This window comes from Nannospalax galili, unplaced genomic scaffold, assembly GCF_000622305.1.
Source record: "Nannospalax galili isolate Female #2095 unplaced genomic scaffold, S.galili_v1.0 scaffold445, whole genome shotgun sequence".
NCBI classification, from domain to species: Eukaryota; Metazoa; Chordata; class Mammalia; order Rodentia; family Spalacidae; genus Nannospalax; species Nannospalax galili.
Window position 1 is genome coordinate 2,432,563 of NW_008354184.1, and position 12,688 is coordinate 2,445,250.

General features: G+C 56.0%; 1 protein-coding gene across 7 annotated transcripts in view; it reads left to right on the plus strand.

Annotated features, from left to right (window-relative positions):
* The first annotated feature begins 9 nt into the window (after nt 1-9).
* The window catches only part of Elfn2 (extracellular leucine rich repeat and fibronectin type III domain containing 2), a 63,184-nt gene continuing 50,505 nt past the window's right edge, over nt 10-12,688 (plus strand). For 3 of the 7 annotated variants that reach the window (XM_008851314.1, XM_008851304.1, XM_008851311.1), the window contains exon 1: nt 10-349. The gene's annotated coding sequence lies outside the window, so the exon portion shown is untranslated. Of the gene's footprint in view, nt 350-752; nt 772-8,993; nt 9,183-12,688 lie in introns of those variants that run through there. The other 4 variants (XM_008851307.1, XM_008851310.1, XM_008851313.2 and 1 more) reach the window with 3 other exon arrangements.

The window sequence follows — 12,688 nt, forward strand, 5'->3', positions numbered from 1 at the left end:
GGGCGGAGGGAGGGTCTGCTGCGGACAGGCCTGCGGAGACAGCCCGGGATCCGGGTGCCGGAACGGACCGACCCACACACTCGGCGATCTCCCGCTCCTGACGTCCCCCGCGCCCAGGTCCCCTGCGGGAGGCGGGCGGCGGGGGTGGCGGTGTCTGCGCGCACACGCTCGCTCACAGACACACACGCCCCGGCCACGCCACAGACACACGACACGCACGGAGCCACGGCCGGCCGCCGCGCACACTCGCACCGGCGTTCACGCTTGTTCTCCCGCGCAGGCCCCGCAGAAGCCGCTGCCCGGAGGCGGCGGCGTCCGGCCCGGATCCCGGATCCGCGCTTGGGTGTAGGTGAGTGGATTCCTCCGGATCCCAGAGCTGCTCGCGGCCCCCGGAGACCGTGGGAGTCGGGGCTGCACCTCAGGACACCCAGGCGGCCAGCCGGGGTGGGGCTTGGAGAGGGACCCGGGAGGGGAGGATGAACTGGAGAGAGCCACCCTCGGCTCCTCCTGGTCTGGGGATCCCCGTGAGACCCCCAGGGGAGCACCTTGCACGGGGGTGGTGGGGGCGGGGCTGGGCGGAAGCGGGGTGGGAGGGCATGGAGGACGATCACCGAGGTGAGCATTTTTGAGGGGTGGTGCAGAGGCTTGTAGGCAGACGGTTTTGCTAGCCAGGGCCACACCGCACCTCTCTGCCCCCCATCTTAGCGAATCAGAGGTCCCAACCCCATTTTCACTGGATCCTGGCGGGTCAAAGAATTCATCTTCTCACTGGTAAGGGTGTGTGTGTGGGGGGGGTGACCGGGTGGCTGGCCCAGGAGGAGGGGGCCAGGGTGGGGCTCGTCCCCCTTTCTTGCAGGGGTGCCATGGATTTATTAGGAAGACCAGAGCTGGGAGGGAGGTGTGCAGGGACCCTTGCAAGGGCTTTGCTCCTTCCTCTGCAGGGCTGGTGTGGGGCAAGCAGGAGACCACTAGGGCACCAGCATAAACTGGCAGACTGTAGCTGTCTGGGCCTGGCCAATGCCGGTCGGTGGTGGTGTGTGCATGTGTGTGTTGTGCGTGTGTGCCAGTGTGTGTGCGTGTTCCAACTGCAACTGGCCAGGAGGGGGAAGGGGGTGGGTGTGTTGGTCAGTGGGACGGTTTGTACACGTGGGGAGGGGTGTGTGTTGACTCAGGATAGACCCTCACTGTCCGCATCCCCCCTCAACACGCAGACACAGTCTGTGACCCAGCAGGGTTTCCTGGGAATGTTTGGAGGAGAGAGCTGGTGTGCATATCTGTGAGTATGAATGTGCGCACTTGGGCAGCTTATGTTGAGGACGGAGACTGCCAGGCTGCGGTGTGTCAGACATGACCAAGGAGAATGAGCAGGGGACATTGCTCCCACCCTCAGTTAGCTCTGGAAGGCTATGGAGCTTAAGGGGACTTTCTGGGGACCTAAGCTCTGCCTGGCCCCCTTCCTCAGTCTCCTCCCACCCTACAGCTGTAAAGGTCCCAGTCCTTTGCTGAGAGATACAGGTGTTAGGCTGGAGAATGTGTGTGCATGTGTGCGTGTGTGCATGTGTACGTGTGCGAGTGCTCCTGTGTCCTGCTGCGGTTGTCACTGTCAGCAGGCCAGGCTGTGGGAGGGGAAGCTGGGGGAAGGGGCAGCTGCTAGCTGTACTTAGAGCAATGTGGTAGCTGCAGCCCTGGTTGCCCGCTTCAGTGACAGAGGAGGGGCATCTCAACACCCAGAGCTGCATCGCTGGGGCTGGGCATGTTCGCTTGTGTATGTGTGTGCATGCTTGGCTCATGCTTCATTCTTATAGCCTGTGGACACCTGTGGGACGGGTCATGTCTAGACCATCAGCGAAGTATGGGGACTTGTACACGTGTGTGCGTGTTGTCTGGTGCGTGGGTGCACACACACAGGCTCTACTGGTATGTGTGTTGGATAGGGGGACCTCTTGGCCATCACCCCTTGGGCGGGGAGAGAAAAGTAACCAAAGGGAGACATCAGAGAGAGGTGTGTATGACTGTGATGTCAGTGAGAACCTTGGGGTATGACATCAGCTCCAGGCTACTGGTGACGTCACTGAGACAGTGTGAAGGCCACCCCCATGGGCCAGAGCTTATGATATCACTGTTGGGTATGTGAGGCTGAGTGTAGTCATGCCCCCTGTGGGTAGAGGAGGAGAAAAAGAAAAGGGGTGGAGCCTCAGGGTGAGTGCTCTCTCCTAAGGGGTCCATTTCCTGGTGGTCTGTCGAGGCCTAGTTCTTTGCTCTGGGAAGAATGTATATCATTTTACCCTACATGGTGCCCCCTCCTGTTTGAGCCTCTCTGGTCCCAACTGGCCTTCCTGTCTTAGCCGGCTCACTGACCCTTGGGTCACACGTTAGTGTTTGTGTGGACCTACATGTGACCACAGAAAGCTTGCACAGCCAGAGGCTTGCAATATTGAGTTCTGATCTCAATTTGAGTTTCGTGATTTAGGCATTCCAGTCACTGTTGTCTCTCATTTGCCACTTGGGGAGGGGGATAGAGATATGAAGGGGTGGTCACAGTGGGCCTTACTCAGGGTGCTGGCACATGGGGTGGGGCTCATTTCATGCCAGCTGTCTTCTATCCCCCCAGCTCAGAGCAGCTGCCCCCCATTGGGTTTAAGTCTAACTTATAAAGAGTTTTCTTTACTTTTCTGGGGTCCTATGAGTTGAGAGGGCCTGCTTCTGTCATGTGCCCACTTGACAGACAGGTAAACTGAGATCTGTGCCTTCCTTCCTTACCATGAATTCCCCTGCTGGGTGGCTCAGGGAAACATCCCATCAGCAGGACTCTTCCCTAAGGCACTCTATAGAGGGGTAGTGACTCTGGAATCACAGGGGATGGGGGTGAGTCAGAGTGGCAGGTGGGTTGAGAGGTTCCTGGCTATAGTAGAGGCTGCTCGAGACTCCCACAGATTTGGGACAGAAATGGGCACACCCAGTTCCCAAGTCTTCTCCAGGGGGAGGGTCTGGGGTCCCTGGGAGCTCCATGCTTTTGTCTCACTGTGGCTGGCTGTCCTGTCATGGGGGCTTGCAGGATATCGGCTTTGGAGGCAGAATTTGGGTGAGGGCCACTTCTGTCACCCCTGGCTGTGCTCTGTTTGCAGGTGGGAGGGCTTCATAAGTGATAACTGTCTGAAGTTTGCCTGCCTCTGGACCCTCCCAGGCCACCCAGGTCCTCTCCTTGCCCCAAGCCCCTCCCTACCATCAGTGCTACACTAACCATGCCTACTAAGTTTGAGTACTGGGCCAGTGGTGAGAATAGTCCAGAAGGTTAACTCAGCCCTCTGCCTCTGGTGGACCCAGGCAATTCCTGATCAACTTAACCTTCTCGTGACCCAGTGAGCATCCTCAGGGAAGAGGCACAGACCTTGTGCCTGGGAATCTTGTCTGAGGCTTGGGATAATAGAGCCCTCTTTCCTTCACCTCAGCCCTGCATCCAGTTCCCAGGGAAGCCCTGGAGAGGCCTTGAGGACTGGAGAGCCACCAGGGCAGGCCAGAGGAAGGGGCTAGTGCTGTTAGCAACAATAGTCTGTAGTGATAATGGTAATAATAAGGTAGCTAAGGCTCCTCTGGCCCCTGCCTAGGGCCAGGCCTGGGGTAAAGCTCTTTGAGATTGGCCCTTGACACTTGCTCAATCCCTTCTGTAGCCACTGTTATTTGACATTTTGCAGACAAAACACAGAGAGATTACAGACCAGCCCAGGGCCACACAGCAGTGGAACCAGGGCTGGAACTCCACAGGTGGACTCTATTTTTTTTGGCGTGGGGGGTCCTTTTGAGACAGGGTCTCCCTGTAGCCCCAGCTATCCTGGAACTCACTATGTAGACCAGCCTGGCCTTGAACTCACAGAGATCCTCCTGCCTCTGCCTCCCAAATGCTGGGATTAAAGATGTGCACCACCACACCTGGCCTTGTTTTTTAAAAAATATTTTATTTATTATTTTTATTTTACATGTGTGAGTGTTATGCCTGCATGTGTGTAAGTGCACCCATGCCGTGCAATGCCTTTGGAGGACAGAAGAGGCTGTCGGATCCCCTGGAACTGGAGTTACTGACAGTTGTTAGCTGGCATGTGGGTGCTGAGATTCGAACCTGGGTCTTCTGCAAGAACAGTCAGTGTTCTTAGCCACTGAGCCATCTCTTCAGCCCCTGACAGGTGGACTCTTACACCATTCACTATTGAACTCCTTTGCCAGGTGGGCCTTGGCCTGTCTATCTTGGGGTGCCCCTGTCACTGAGAGCCCTTTCTGGGCCTTACTCATGTATAAGTGGGGACAGTGGCCTCTAGCCACAGGGAAGCAGTGGGTTGGGGAAAGCTTTGTGTAGTGACTGTAGGGACAGAAGGGCAGGAAGGAAGAGGCATTGGGGTTCTGATCCTTAGTCTGGCCCTCCATCCCATTCTTGTGTACCCCCTCCCCTGGCACCCCAAGAACCTGTGACTCATTTCAGAAGGCAGCTCCTTGGTCTCAGCTCTCCACAGGTCCCCAGCATTGTGTTGCTGGGTACTTGGCAGAGGGTGGGGTGTGTGTGTGTGGGTCTCTTGAGGGTAGCACAGGCTGTGCCCCAAGATCAGCATCTTCCCAGGTCCCCTGTCTGTTGTGACTGTAGCAGGGCCTCTGATCTCACCTGCCATACTCTGGCCAGCTGACTTCTGGAAAGTGCAGGGATCTAGGGACCAAACTCTGTTCTTGTCCTTATCTGAGTGTGTCCAGGAAGGCAGCTCACCTCCCCCAGGTCATTTCCTTGAAAGTAAGGATAATGGTGGCGAAGTCTAGATCTGGTCACCCCCGTCTGGCACACAGGGGACCACTTTCCTTGTCATGTTATTTTTTACTCATTCTTGCTTCTCTGGTGGGGTCCAGGGCTTAGGCAGTGTGTGTGTGTGTGTGTGTGTGTGTGTGTGTGTGTGCACGCGCGCGTGCGCACTGGAATGCACCTGTGCTTCCTGTCCCTTCTTACCCCTTGAACTGCCTAGGGTCCAATTCTGGGATTCAGGAAGAGAGGAAGGTCTGGTAGCTGCATTCCCCCTGGGGTGCTGGGAGGGGGCGGGACATGTCCTCCTACCCTCCCCTCTCTCTAGAGGGATGTGGGCAGTGACTCCCAAGAGCTGCTGACCTGTTTATTCTAAGCCAGCCCCAAGACTCAGACTTGACTCAGTTTCCCTCCTGAGTGTTACCTCTCCTCCACTACAATCCTCCTGGTGTCTCAGAGAGGCAGGAGCTGGGGCCTGCCTTCCCTGCCCTTCTCATGTCCTGGGGGGTGGAGTCGGGGAGATGTGCTTGCTTGCTGAGCCATTTCTGGTGTCTCTCACTGCGTGCCAAGCTCTATAGGTGCTTGAAAGATGCTCAACCACACATTCCTTTCATTTACCTGCTAGTGAGGATTGGATTGATGCATTCCCCATTCAGAGCGTGCATACATATGGACTGTTCACCAGAGGAACTGCCAGGCCTGGGGCTCCGACAAGAACCTCTGGGGATGATTATGGAATGTCTAGTGCATGCACACAGTAGGGCTTGCTTGACAGCTGGTGCTGATTAGTGAATGGCCTGATGGGGAGGCACTCGTACTTCAGGCTGGAGGCAAGTGCTATGGAGCCCTGAGGCCACTGGAGAGGCTGGGTTGCCTTCTGTTCAGAGCAATGCAGAGCGTCCTGGAGCTGGCACCTGCTCTGTGCCAGGGAAACACGAGACACTCTCTGTTTTCTTGTTTAATTTTGGCTGGAGGATTTTGGCTGCCTGCCTCTGGGAGTGAGGGTAGGGGCTGACCAGGTGGAGAGACTGTGTGAGGACCAGGGCTCTGGGGGGAGGGAAGCCTGGAGTGGATTTTGAGAAGATAAGTCTAGACTTGCAGTTTGAGATCAACCGCACAGGCCCATGAGTGCTTGGCTGAGAAACCCCGCATCATCCTGTGACCGAGAGCATCCTGATCGCTGATGTTTGCTAAAATGCAGGTTCTTGGGGTCTGCCTGATGTGACTTTGATTCAGTAGGGTGATGTGGGGGGGTCCAGGAACTCCATTTTAATCCACTCATGTTTGAGAGTTGGATGGCAGTGGGGGTGGGGTGTGTGCTGTTACATGATCCTCCGGTTTCTGGCAGTAAGACCATCCTGGGCTTCCCATGGAGGAGCCTGAGCCAATAGCAGAGCTCTGCCTCTGGTGACACTGGTGGACACTGACTGTCTTCAGCGTTCCCTGACTGCCGTTCTACATGGATTCCGGGAGCCCCTCATGTAGTCCTTAGACGCCCTTGGTAACATTCTGTGGCACAGATGAGCAAATCTGCGGTCCCAGATCCCGAGGCCGTAGAGTTGGCAAAGTGTCTCCCAGTATGGTAGCAACCATAGAGGCTGGAGAGGGCCGGCCCCAGAACCTTGGACAGAGCCTCAGGCCCTTGGCCTGGAGCTGGGCCTGCAGCTGCTTGTGAGCACTGAGGCCAGAGCAGGAGCCGAAGAAGTGCGGAGAGCCTGGAAGGCGTCTGGGAGGAGGCGTTCATCCAGTGGGCCAGGACTGGAGTCCCGCGGGTCCCCATCGCCCCCGCAGCATCCTGTGGCCCCAGGTTCTCGCCTGCGTTGTCCGCCCCCGGCTCGGCTCGGCCCTGCCGCCGCCGCTTTCCGCCTTGCTTCCCTGTGCTTAGAATTTGCAGCCTCAGCCGCTGACGCTCGCAGCCAATTTCACGGGCTCTGGGCTCTGTGCTGTGCGCGGGTTGGAGAGCCGCCGACGGGGGTGCGTCGGTGTGGGGGTGGGGACGGAGTGGGCCCGCAGGACTGTGGGCCAAGAGTGTGTCCCGGCAGAGGGGGTGCGGGCATACATCCCTTAGGAGCGTCGCAGTCGGTGCAGGCATGGCGGAGTGTCCTGGAGTTGTGTGGGCCACCGTGGGTTGGCCCTGGTGACTGGAGGGGGGGCGGTTCCCAGGGTGGGCAGGCTTGGAGACATGTATGTGTGTGAAACTATGTAGGGGGCCCTGTGCGTGGGGGCATGTTTGTCTGGGTGCCTTTGGCAAGCCTGGATGTGCGATCAGTCCACAGTGGGGGGCCTGTGTGTATCTGTGGGTGTGCTGATGTGTCTTTACAGTGTCCCCAGGCGTGTTGGCACAGCTGCGGAGCTGTGTGTTGGGCCGTGTGTCTGTGTGGGACTCCCACTGCCCAGGCTCTGTGGGTGTGTTGGTTCTGCCTGGGTGTCCTGTGTGGGTTGGGTGTCTGTCTAATGTGCCCCACCCCCTTGCTGGCCAGGGGGTTCAGGGTCAAAGCGGTCCTCTGCTGGGACTGGGAACCATTCTGGAAGCCCTGGCCCTTGCTCACCCTTTCTGCCTCCGGGTGGGAGTGAGGGAGCCCAGGTAGGCAGGGCCTGTCATGTTTATGTTCTTGGTGCACTGGCTGCCAGCGCTGGGTGGGTCTACATATGTTTGTGAATGACACTGCTGAGGGGGCGAGGTGTGAGCCCCTGCCTGCGGGGGAGGGCTGGGAGTGCCATCTGGGCTGATGGAGGATGTGGGGCCAGACAGGAGATGGGCCTGTGTGTGCGTGAGCACGTGTTCATACATATGGAGGCAAGGCTTAGTCTTGGTCATCTCTGTCCCTGGTGTGTGTCTATGCAGGTGGCAGGCAGGTGCAGAACTCTAGAGCTATGTGAGCTCATGGTGGGAGGTGGGCAGGGTATGGCTGGGCACCTGGGGAAAAAGCATGTGCCAGCCATGTGGAGTTCTGAGTAAGACAGAGCATGCAGGGTTAGGGGCTTCCTTCCCTGCTACAGACTAGGGTATGGCCCCAGCTGATGAGGGAACTGGGTGATGTTGGTGTTTTGGGTGACAAGAAGATGATGTAGGTAGGCACTGAAATGAAGTGAGGGCTGGTGGGGTGTGCACTGGTGTTAGGTGAGTGTGTGCATGTGGGTATGATGTGTGTGACCATGACTCTGAGAGAGGTGACTTGGAGGTACTTTCAGGCCAGAGGGCCTAGCAGGGAACCAGGAATCCAGGGGAAGATTTGGGGACTCCTTTCTCCCAGAAAATCCACCCATCTGTTGATCACTCTCCTGCCCAGGGGCTTCAGAGATGTCTGCTTGCCCCTGGATTCTCGCTGTGTTCCTGAGCCCTGTGGTTTGTTACCTTGGAGAGTCCCTAGCCTGCCATCTTTATCTTAAGACCCTTTCCCCCCAGTGTTCCTGCCCCGTGGGCATGTGCTCTACTTTGTCTTTTCCCAATCTGCAGCACTGCTCCATCTCCTGTCCCTCCTGTCTCCCTTCCCCACCTTCCTCCCATCTCTCTTTGTGTCTCTCCACCTCTCTCTTAATCTCTCTGTCTCTTTATATCTCTCTCCATTTCTGTTTCTCTCCATCCCTCTTCCCATCTATCTCTGTCTCCATCTGTTTCTCCTTCCATCTCGTTATCTCGCTTCCTATCTCTCTGTCCCTCTCTCTTCTGTCTCTTGCCACTGTCTCCACATCTCTCCATCTCTTTATCTCGCTTCCTATCTGTCTCCTTCATCTTTGTGTCTCTTCCCATCACTGCCCCCCCTCTAGTTTTCCACCTTCATCTTTCTCTTTCCACATCTCTCCATCTCTTTCTCTCTCTTCATATCTCCCCATCTCTGTGCTTCTGTCTCTCTCTCTACCTCTCTCCGCATCTCTCTTCCCATCTGTCTCCTCTCTCCATCTTCCTGTTTCTCGCCATCACTGCCTATCTCTAGCTCTCCATCTCTCTCTCCATCTTTCTGTCTCTCCACATCTCTCTATCTCTGTCTCTCCTCATCTCTCGGCCTCCACCTCCTCCATCTCTGTCTCTATCTGTCTCCATCTCTCTCCCTCTCCCTCCACCCCTCCTCTCCCTCGGCCTCTTCTCTCTCACACTGATATCATTTGTGGTATATGCTGTTGCCATGGGAAACCTAAGAAAGAAGTGAGTGTACCCTTCAAGACTTCAGCATTTTCCCTCCTCCCTCCCTCCTTCTGTCCCCTCCCTCTCTTCCTCTTCTCCTCTCCCTCCCTCCCTCTCTTCCCCTCGCCTCCTGGCAGAGCAGAGGAGCTGTTGCCACTGTGCTGGGCCGGGACCCAAGACCCTGCTGCCACCGCTGCTGCCCGTCTGCCAGGAGGACCTCCCTGAGATCCCATCAGGGACCGAGCCTCACTGGCTGCAGGGGCCCCCTTTGCCTGCAGATGCCCGGTAAGGACAGGGTCCTTATGTCTGAGTGTGTGGCTGTATGTGGGCATAGTTCACATGACCCGGCCTTGCAAACCCGTGATGAATCCCAGCCTCAGCCTGCTGCAGGTTCCTTCCTGCCTGGCCTGGCCCTGCCCCCAGCTCTGAACATCCCAATCCTGCCTCTTGCTGGCTCCCCTTCCCCAGGGCCTTAGCGACTGCTGGCAGAGTGGCAGGCCTGGTGGGGGCTGGGACAGGTTCTTAGGGAGGATGGCGAGGAAGCCCTCACTTCCTGCGCCTTTGCCTTTGCCTAGGAGCGCAGAGGCTGAGTCTCTCTGGCCTTTGCCAGGCAAAATCTGTACCTGCTGGGGGTGGGGGAACTAGCCTCCAGGGAAGTCAGGGAGACCATGACCTTTTCTCCGTCCAGTGGGGGCTTTCAGCTGAAAAGCTGGTGATTGGAGGGGCCAGGTGAGATGGGGGCAGGAAAAGATACTGTGTTCATGGGGCCTGATCCCACTGAAATTTGGAGGTGGCTAGGAGGGCAGTCTGACACTGTGAGGCCGCAGGCAGGAAGCAGGCACTGTTCCAGTCTGGCTGTGGCTAGTGCTGCCTTGGAGAGGAGAGCTTGTCACTGTCATCCCGGCTGTGTTGGTTGTGGCCACGTGGAGGGATCTGTTGACCAGGCAGGCAGGCAGGCCGGCGCTGAGTGACGGCAGTTGCTGTGGCTTTGTGGTCTCCATGGAGAGAGGAGGAGACTGGGGAGGAGGCTGGCTGGCTGGGCTCCGTGTTGGTGGTTGCTAAGCACAGAGAGATGCTGTCTCTAAGGTGCGGTGGTCTCCACGTGGAGGGAGGGCTGATGCTACTAACATGAGACAGTCCTAGGAAGAGGCTTAGAAAGAGGGTGTGGTGGAGCGGTGGGGAGGGGGCTGCAGGGGATTCAGTGCTGCTTTCATGGATGAGTGTTGTAAGGGAGGGATGCTTTCCTGTGAGCAGGCTTGAGCTTCCTGTCCCCTCCTCCATAATGTTCCTTTGTGCTTCGAGGTGGCCAGTTCTCCTGCCTGGGCCTCCTTCAGCCTCTCCCTCCTCAGGGCCTTTGATTACCCATGTCCCCAACTGGACCATCACTCCTTTCTTGCTCCTGTGAGTACTAGAGACCCGCTGACCTGGTATAATGCTCTAGGGAGCAGACATTGATATCTGTCTTTGAGTTAACTGACTTGTCTGAAGCCACCCAGCTCTCAGGCCATTTCCTTCCCTGGGGCATTTGCCTCTGCCTTTCCCAGACCATGAAGTCCTCTCTCTGTGCCCCAGTCCTCAGGAATTCCCAGAAAGTCACACTTCCTTGAAATAATAACAGGAAGAGCTGGGAAGAATGCTGAGCTTCCGGGTTTGCGTGCTATGATCCCGTGCCTCAGTTTCCCCTTCTGTACAATGAGAATGAGATGCCTGTCTCTCAGGATGGCTGTGTTTGGGACATGGTATGGATGCCCAGTACAGCTCCCAGTCATAGCTGACTCTTAGCACAACTTTCTTAAAGACTTATTGACTTTTATTTTTGTGTATGAGTGTCTGACCTGCATACATGCATGTATACCACATACATGCCTGCTGCCACAGAGGCCAGAAGAGGGTGTCAGTTCCCTGGAGCTGAAGTTATAGCTGGTTATGAACTGCCGTTGTGTGTCCTCTGCAAGAGCCGCAAGTGCTCTTGACCGCTGAGCCATCTCTCCAGCCCCAATCACTGTCCTCTTAAAGATAACTTCAGTGTGATTTTCTTGTATGTATTGACACAAGTGGTCTTCTCCCTGAGGGATCCGCCTCCCTGTGTCCTTTGCCATGGCCCTCAAGAAATGGGATCGTTATTCTGACTTCAAGGGAATATGAATTGAGGACCCCTAGAGGCAGAGACTTCCTGACAGTCAAAGGGCCCCTTGGTGGCCTAGTGTGGAACCCCATGTGTGTGCAGACTCCCTTTCTGGGGCTCCTCCCTGCTTGCACTGGTGAGGGGGGGTGTCTGTGTGTGTACTCTAACCATGGGGTCCTGCCCCCCAGTTGCTGCCTGAGTACCTGTTTCCTACTTTTGTCCCCTGGGTTCTGTGTGCTTAACTTTCCCAGCCAGGTCAGGACCTGGGACACTGCAAATGAGACATATAACTGACTTGGGGGATGTCTGTCCTGTTCACCTTCTTGGCACCACAGGGGGAAGCCAAGCAGGAGACTGAAAGTGATATGAAAAGGGGGCCATTGGAGAGGCTGGAGGAGTAATGAGCAGGACGACCACCTTTCAAGTGTCAAGGGTCTCAGTTCGGGTCCTGGCATTGCCTCGCTGGGGATGGTAAGACTCTCTACTTCTCACTGGTGCAGAGCCTGACCCTTCCTACCCTATCGGCCTTCTTTGTATTTCAGGTTGGGCGGAGAGAGGGGACAGATGGCTGTCCTGGGTGTCCCCCAATAGTGTTAAGAGAAACCAGTGAGTCCCAGACTTTAGTTCATCACAATAGGGGACTTTCTCAGGTGGGAGGGGAGTGTGGCTGAGTGTGCTGTGTTCGCACTACTTGAGCAGGCTGGCAGGAGCCTGAGACTGGGAACTGCCAGGCCTGGGTTTTTGGTCTCTTTGAGACAGGGTCTCCCTGTAGCCCCAGCTGTCCTGGAACTCACTGTGTAGACCAGGCTGGCCTTGATCTCACAGAGATCTGCCTGCCTCTGTCTCCTGAGTGCTGGAATTATAGGTGTGTGGCCACCATGTCCAACTTTTGGTAGTATTTTTAAAGGTATATTTTTATGGTCTCTGGGATCTTGGGAGCCTCAGATTCCTTACCTACAGAATGGGAGGCAGAATAATGGAACAAGGGTTATTTTAAATAAGTAAGGTGTGTGGAAGTGAGCTCTAATTCCCTTTCCACCGCCCTGGCATATAGCAGGCTGCTGGGTGCTGAGCACCTGTTGTGTTTCAGGTATTTCTCTGTCAGTTCTGGGTCTTTTCTCACTGCTTGGGCTTTGCAGTAGCTGTTCCTTACTCAGGAATTGCTGTTCCTCTGTGCTCTGTGCTCTGTGCTCCCTGGCTGGCTGTTCCAGTTGTCACTTCTTTGGGGAAGTTCTTCCACCACTTGGGGTCTCCTCACTTTTTACCTATAGCCTCCAACACAACTGATACTGTTTTTATTTTACTTTGAAATATTTTTAGGACAGGGATGGTGGTGCATACCTTTAAATCCCAGTACTCAGGAGACAGAGGTAGGCGGATCTCTGTGAGATCGAGGCCAGCCCAGTCTGCGTACTTAGTTCCAGGCTAGCTGGGGTTATAGGGAGACCCTGTCTCAAAAAATGAACAAACAGGGGCTGGAGAAATGACTCAGTGGTTAAGAGCACTGGCTGCTCTTTCAGAGGACCTGGGTTTCGTTCCCAGCATTCACATGGCAGCTAACAACCATTTGTACTCCAGTTCCGGGGTATCCAATGCTCTCTTCTGACTTTCTTGGGCATTGCACAGCACAGGTGTACTTACGCACATGCAGGCAATACACTCATAC